This window comes from Macaca nemestrina, chromosome 1, assembly GCF_043159975.1.
Source record: "Macaca nemestrina isolate mMacNem1 chromosome 1, mMacNem.hap1, whole genome shotgun sequence".
NCBI lineage: Eukaryota > Metazoa > Chordata > Mammalia > Primates > Cercopithecidae > Macaca > Macaca nemestrina.
In genome coordinates, this window is record NC_092125.1 from 202,388,898 (window position 1) to 202,395,308 (window position 6,411).

At 43.0% G+C, this 6,411-nt stretch overlaps 1 pseudogene; it reads left to right on the forward strand.

The window, feature by feature from the left end:
* The first annotated feature begins 1,402 nt into the window (after positions 1-1,402).
* Positions 1,403-2,393, forward strand: LOC105495211 (dnaJ homolog subfamily C member 8 pseudogene; annotated as a pseudogene).
* Positions 2,394-6,411: the final 4,018 nt, after the last annotated feature.

The window sequence follows — 6,411 nt, forward strand, 5'->3', positions numbered from 1 at the left end:
TCTACTAAAAATACAAAAAATTAGCTGGGCGTGGTAGCAGGCACCTGTAGTCCCAGCTACTCGGGAGGCCGAGGTAGGAGAATGGCGTGAACCCAGGAGGCGGAGCTTGCAGTGAGCCGAGATCGAGCCACTGCACTCTAGTCTGTGTGACAGAGCGAAATTCCATCTCAAAAAAAAATAATAATAAAATCTACCAACAGACTTACAGTAAAAGAATGTGTAAACATATACTTCAGAAAGGAAAAAATGATCGAAAAAATGCCTGAGATACAAGAACAAGTTTTGAGGAAATAAAAATGATGAACATGGAGATAAATCTAAACAAACATTGTATAGTATAATGATAATCATGATGGCAATTTGGGGGGCTGAAAACAAAAAGGCCAGGACTAAAACGAAATTTGAATGTAAGGAGGAAGGGGATGGCCATTGGAGTTGGAGTTTTCCAAGGTCCTTGTATTATTTGGAAGTAGGGTTGAAATATTAAATTTAGGCTTTGTTAAGTGTGCAGTGCAAAAATTTAAGGGGAACCACTCTAGGAATAGGAATAGAGTCAATAATTTCCAAACCAGTAGACAGAAAAGTGAAGTAAGAAAACAAACAAAAGCTCAGTCTGCTTTTCAAAAAGGCAAGAAGGCAACCGCAAAGTGGGACAAATTGAAAACAAAAAAGCAACATGGTAGAGACAAGCCAAAAATAACACACTGACAATACACTCTTAGAAGTGAGATGCTTCAAAACAGCTCTTTTCATTATTGATTGACTAATCAGTAAAAAAAATTAGTAAAGGTATAAGATTTGGACAACACATTTAACAAGCTCGATTTAGTGACACAAGAGAACCCAACACCCAATGCTTATTTTTCTCAAGTACACATGGGGCATTTACAGACGTGGACTACATGCCAGGCCATAAAGCAAGTCTTAATTTCAAGAGTCACAGTGATACACATCACATTCTCTGGTCAAAATACCATTAAGAGTTGATGACAAAGAGAGAAATAATACCCACATGTTTGGAAATTTAAAAACACACTTCTGGAAACAACCCAAATGTATATCAACAGTTGAATAAATCAATAAACTGTAGGACTGGGCGTGGTGGCTCACGCCTGTAATCCCAGCACTTTGGGAGGCCAAGGCAGGTGGACCACGAGGTCAGAAGATCGAGACCATCCTGGCTAACACGGTGAAACCCCGTCTCTACTAAAAATACAAAAAATTACCCGGGTGTGGTGGCGGGCGCCTGTAGTTCCAGCTACTCGGGAGGCTGAGGCAGGAGAATGGCGTGAACCCAGGAGGCGGAGCTTGCAGTGAGCCGAGATTGTGCCACCGCACTCCCGCCTGGGTGACAGAGCGAGACTCCGTCTCAAAAAAAAAAAAAAAAAAAAAATAGACGTGGTGGCTGGGCGGGGGAAATGGCGGCTTCAGGAGAGAGCGGGACTTCGGGCAGCGAAGACAGCACCGAGGAAGCCTTTATGACCTTCTACAGTGAGGTGAAACAAATAGAGAAGAGAGACTCGGTTCTAACATCGAAAAATCAGATTGAAAGACTGACCCGTCCTGGTTCCTCTTACTTCAATTTGAACCCATTTGAGGTTCTTCAGATAGATCCTGAAGTTACAGATGAGGAAATAAAAAAGAGGTTTCGGCAGTTATCCATCTTGGTGCATCCTGACAAAAATCAAGATGATGCTGACAGAGCACAAAAGGATTTTGAAGCTGTGGACAAAGCTTACAAGTTGCTACTGGATCAGGAGCAAAAGAAGAGGGCCCTGGATGTAATTCAGGCAGGAAAAGAATACGTGGAACACACTGAGAAAGAGCGAAAAAAACAGTTAAAGAAGGAAGGAAAACCTACAATTGTATATGATGATCCTGAACTGTTCAAACAAGCTGTATATAAACAGACAATGAAACTCTTTGCTGAGCTGGAAATTAAAAGGAAAGAGAGAGAAGCCAAAGAGATGCATGAAAGGAAACAACAAAGGGAAGAAGAGATTGAAGCTCAAGAAAAAGCCAAATGGGAAAGAGAGTGGCAGAAAAACTTTGAGGAAAGTCGAGATGGTCGTGTGGACAGCTGGCGAAACTTCCAAGCCAATACAAAGGGGAAGAAAGAGAAGAAAAATCGGACCTTCCTGAGACCACCAAAAGTAAAAATGGAGCAGCGTGAGTGACCACCCGGGGTCACAGGCACAGAACCTTCCCCCTGCTATCTCCCTTCCTGCTTCGAAGGACTCATTCTTTCCTCCCACTTCCACCCCAACATAGAGTAGAATTTGCTTTTTAGTCCATTTTGTTTTCAATACAATTTAATATTGATCAGAGTAATTCTTTTGTACATTGAAATGAAGGGCTTGGTTAAAAAAAAGACCTTCCCCTCTCCCTGCCCCTAGAACAACCAGGATTGGAAGGTGCCACCACTGGTGCTGCCTTCTCTTCCCACAGCCTGTCACTCAGTGTTTTGTACTTCACTGAATTGTGATGGTTAGAAACTTCGTGGATAGTTTGTGGAAATCATCCATTAAACATACTGCTTAAAATGGTGTTGCTGTGACTTCAGAGACAAGCCTGGAAGGGGCACCTTAGGATGCCCCTTCGCTTCAGTTGCTCGCTTCTGGGTGTGCTCCCTTCGAAGGCCCAGATGAGACAGGGCACACAGAGCGGCATCTGATGCCCTGATGCCCTGTGGTGTTTGGCATGTGCCCCCGTCTACTGACCAATCAGCGTGGCATGAGGTCCACGCCACCCAAACCTTTCACTTTCCAAAGAGCTAGCCGTCCTCCACCCAGTACTATGTCCTAGCCTGTCTGCATTTGTTAGTGGTAATATTCTTTATTTTTTATTTATTTTTTTTTTTTGAGACAGAGTCTCGCTCTGTCGCCCAGGCTGGAGTGCAGTGGCGCAATCTCGGCTCACTGCAAGCTCCGCCTCCCGGGTTCACGCCATTCTCCTGCCTCAGCCTCCTGAGTAGCTGGGACTACAGGCGCCCGCCACCGCGCCCGGCTAATTTTTTGTATTTTTAGTAGAAACGGGGTTTCACCATGGTCTCGATCTCCTGACGTTGTGATCCGCCCGCCTCGGCCTCCCAAAGTGCTGGGATTACAGGCGTGAGCCACTGCGCCCGGCATGTATAATAAATTTTTATACCCCCCAAAAAATAAAATAAAAAATAAAAAATAAATTGTAATATATTTGTACAATGGAATGCTATACACCAAAACACATCACACACAAGCACACACACACAACCACTGAAACGGGCAACAATAGGGATGAACCTCACAGACCTAATTTTGAGTGAAAGAAGCCAGAAAGAGCAGATACCCTCTAATTCCATTTGTATGAAATTCAAAAGGGACCAGAACTAATCTATGGAGATAGAAGTTGGAGTAGTGGTTACCTCTGGGGGATATGGGGGAGGTTATGACTGGAATTATGAAAATATTCTATATATTGCTCTAACTTAGGAAATAAAAAAGAACAACAGAATAAACCTAGTGAAAGCAGAACAAAGGAAATGATCAGAGCAAAAATTAATAAAACAGAAAACAAAGAGGATTAATGAGCCAAAAGTCGGTTCTTTGAGAAGATTTAAAAAAATAGTCAAACGTCCAAGGCTGATTTCTTCTAAAAGGAAAGGCACAAATTAATAAATACTAAGAATGCAAATGATATGATAACTACAGGTCCAGGAGAGATTGAAAAGATAAAAACAGAATGATCTGAACAACTATTTCTTTAATGTTATTATTTCTCATTTCCATTTCTTTCTTTTTCTTTTTTTTTTTTTTTTTTTTTTTTTTTTTGACGTGGAGTCTCGCTCTGTCACCCAGGCTGGAGTGCGGTGGTATATTGACTCACTGCAACCTCTGCCTCCCGGGTTCAAGTGATTCTCCTGCCTCAGCCTCCTGAGTAGCTGGGATTATAGGTGTGCGCCACCATGCCTGGCTAATTTTTGTATTTTTAGTAGAGACAGGGTTTCACCATGTTGGTCAGGCTGGTCTTGATCCATGTGCCTCGGCCTCCCAAAGTGCTGGGATTACAGGCATGAGTCACCGTGCCCGGCCTCCATTTCTTTATTCTTTTTATTTTTTGAGACAGAGTCTTGCTCTTTCCCCAGACAGGAGTGCAGTGGCACAATCTTGGCTCACTGCAACCTCCACCTCTTGGGTTCAAGTGATTCTCCTGCCTCAGCCTCTGGAGTAACTGGGACTACAAGAGCATGCCACCACACCGGGCTAATTTTTATATTTTTAGTAGAGACAGAGTTTCATCATATCGGCCAGGCTGGTCTCAAACTCCTGACCTCAAGTGATCGGCCCACCTTGACCTCCCAAAGTGTTGGGATTACAGGTGTGAGCCACCATGTCCGGCCACTTTTCCATTTCTTAAGTCAGGTTTGACGTTACATTTTACAGACACCCATTACATTGCATTTTCAAATTTATTTGTGTAATATTGTTTCTTTTTTCTTCTTCTTCTTCTTTTTTTTTGAGATGGAGTCTCACTCTGTCACCCAGGCTGGAGTGCAGTGGCGCGATCTCGGCTCACTGCAAACTCCGCCTCCCAGGTTCACGCCATTCTCCTGCCTCAGCCTCCTGAGTAGCTGGGACTACAGGCGCCCGCTACCACGCCTGGCTAATTTTTTGTATTTTCAGTAGAGACGAGGTTTCACTGTGTTAGCCAGGGTGGTCTGGATCTCCTGACCTTGGGATCCACCCGCCTCAGCCTCCCAAAGGGCTGGGATAACAGGTGTGAGCCACCAAGCCCGGCCATGATATTGTTTCTTATGATTGAAATTATCTGTACTTAAATTCCCCTTTTCATTTCTTTTTTCTTTCTTTTATTTTATTTTATTTTATTATTTATTTATTTGTTTGTTTATTTATTTATTTATTTATTTATTTATTTATTTATTTTTTGAGACAGAGTCTCTCTCTGTTGCCCAGGCTGGAGTGCAATGGCACAGTCTCAGCTCACTGCAGCCTCTGCCTCCTGGGTTGAAGAGATTCTCCTGCCTCAGCCTCCCTAGTAACTGGACTTACAGGCATGCACCACCACGCCTGGCTAATTTTTGTATTTTTAGTAGAGATAGGGTTTCACCATGTTGGCCAGGATGGTCTTGAACTCCTGGCCTCAAGTGATCCACCTCAGCCTCCCAAAGTTCTGGGATTACAGACATTACTGCACATGTCCTCCCCTTTTCATTTCCAATATTATTTGGGCCTTCTTTTTTTCTTTCTCAGACTTGCTAGAAATAGATCTATTTTATTAGTCACTTGTTTTGACCATCTCTATTGTTTCTTTGTTTTCTGTTTTATTGATTTCTCTCTTTATTATTTCCTGCTATTTGGTGGGGGATGGGGTGCTGTTATTATGTTGTCTTTTTCTGATTTCCTAAATTGGATACTGAATCATTAATGTGTCATCTTTATTCTTATCAAATGTATGTATTTAAGAGTAAACACACATAGTCCCTCAAGGATTGCTTTAGCTATATTCAAACCTTTATCCAGCACTTTGGGAGGCCGAGGCAGGCAGATCACAAGGTCGAGAGATGGAGAGTATCCTGGCCAACATGGTGAAACCCCCATCTCTACTAAAAATACAAAAATTAGCTGGTGAGGGGTGACGTGAGCCTGTAGTCCTAGCTGCTCGGGAGGCTGAGGCAGGAGAATCGCTTGAACCCGGAAGGCAGAAGTTTCAGTGAGCTGAGATCTCCAGCCTGGCAACAGAGAAAGACTGTCTCAAGAAAAAAAAAAAAAACCTTTGTATTCAGGTTGTTTGATATTTATAAAGTGACACCAGCTTTCTGTTGCTTAGTATTTGCCCGATGCATTTAGCTGCAAGAAACAAAGGCCAACTACAGCGACTGAAACAAACTGAGGTGCTGAGGTATTTTTGTTGTTGTTTTGTTTTTGTTTTTATTTTTATTTTCTTGAGACAGGATCTCACTCTGCTATCAAGACTGGAGTGCGGTGGCACAATCGTAGCTCACTGCAACCTCAAACTGCTGGGCTCAAGTGATCCTCCTGCCTCAGCCTCTCCAGTAGCTAAGAATACAGGTGTGCGTCACATGCCTGGCTAACTTCCTTAGTTTTTGTAGAGACGGGGCCTTGCAATGTTGCCCAGGTGGGTCTCAAGCTCCTGGCCTCAAGCAATCCTCCCAACTCAGCCTTCCAAAGTGTTGGGATTATAGGCATGAGCCACCATGCCCGGTCAGTCATCCGTAAATTTTTAACATGTATACTTCAGTTTTAAAGTCTGAAGTTAATCAATTTCCACCTCTAGCACAACCTTAGAATGCTTTTGAACTCTGATCATAGTGTCCTGTCTGTCACTATATTGTTTTCCCAGTTTGTTTGGTTTTTTTTGGCCACGCCTTCTTTTTCTTTTTAATCAGTCTTT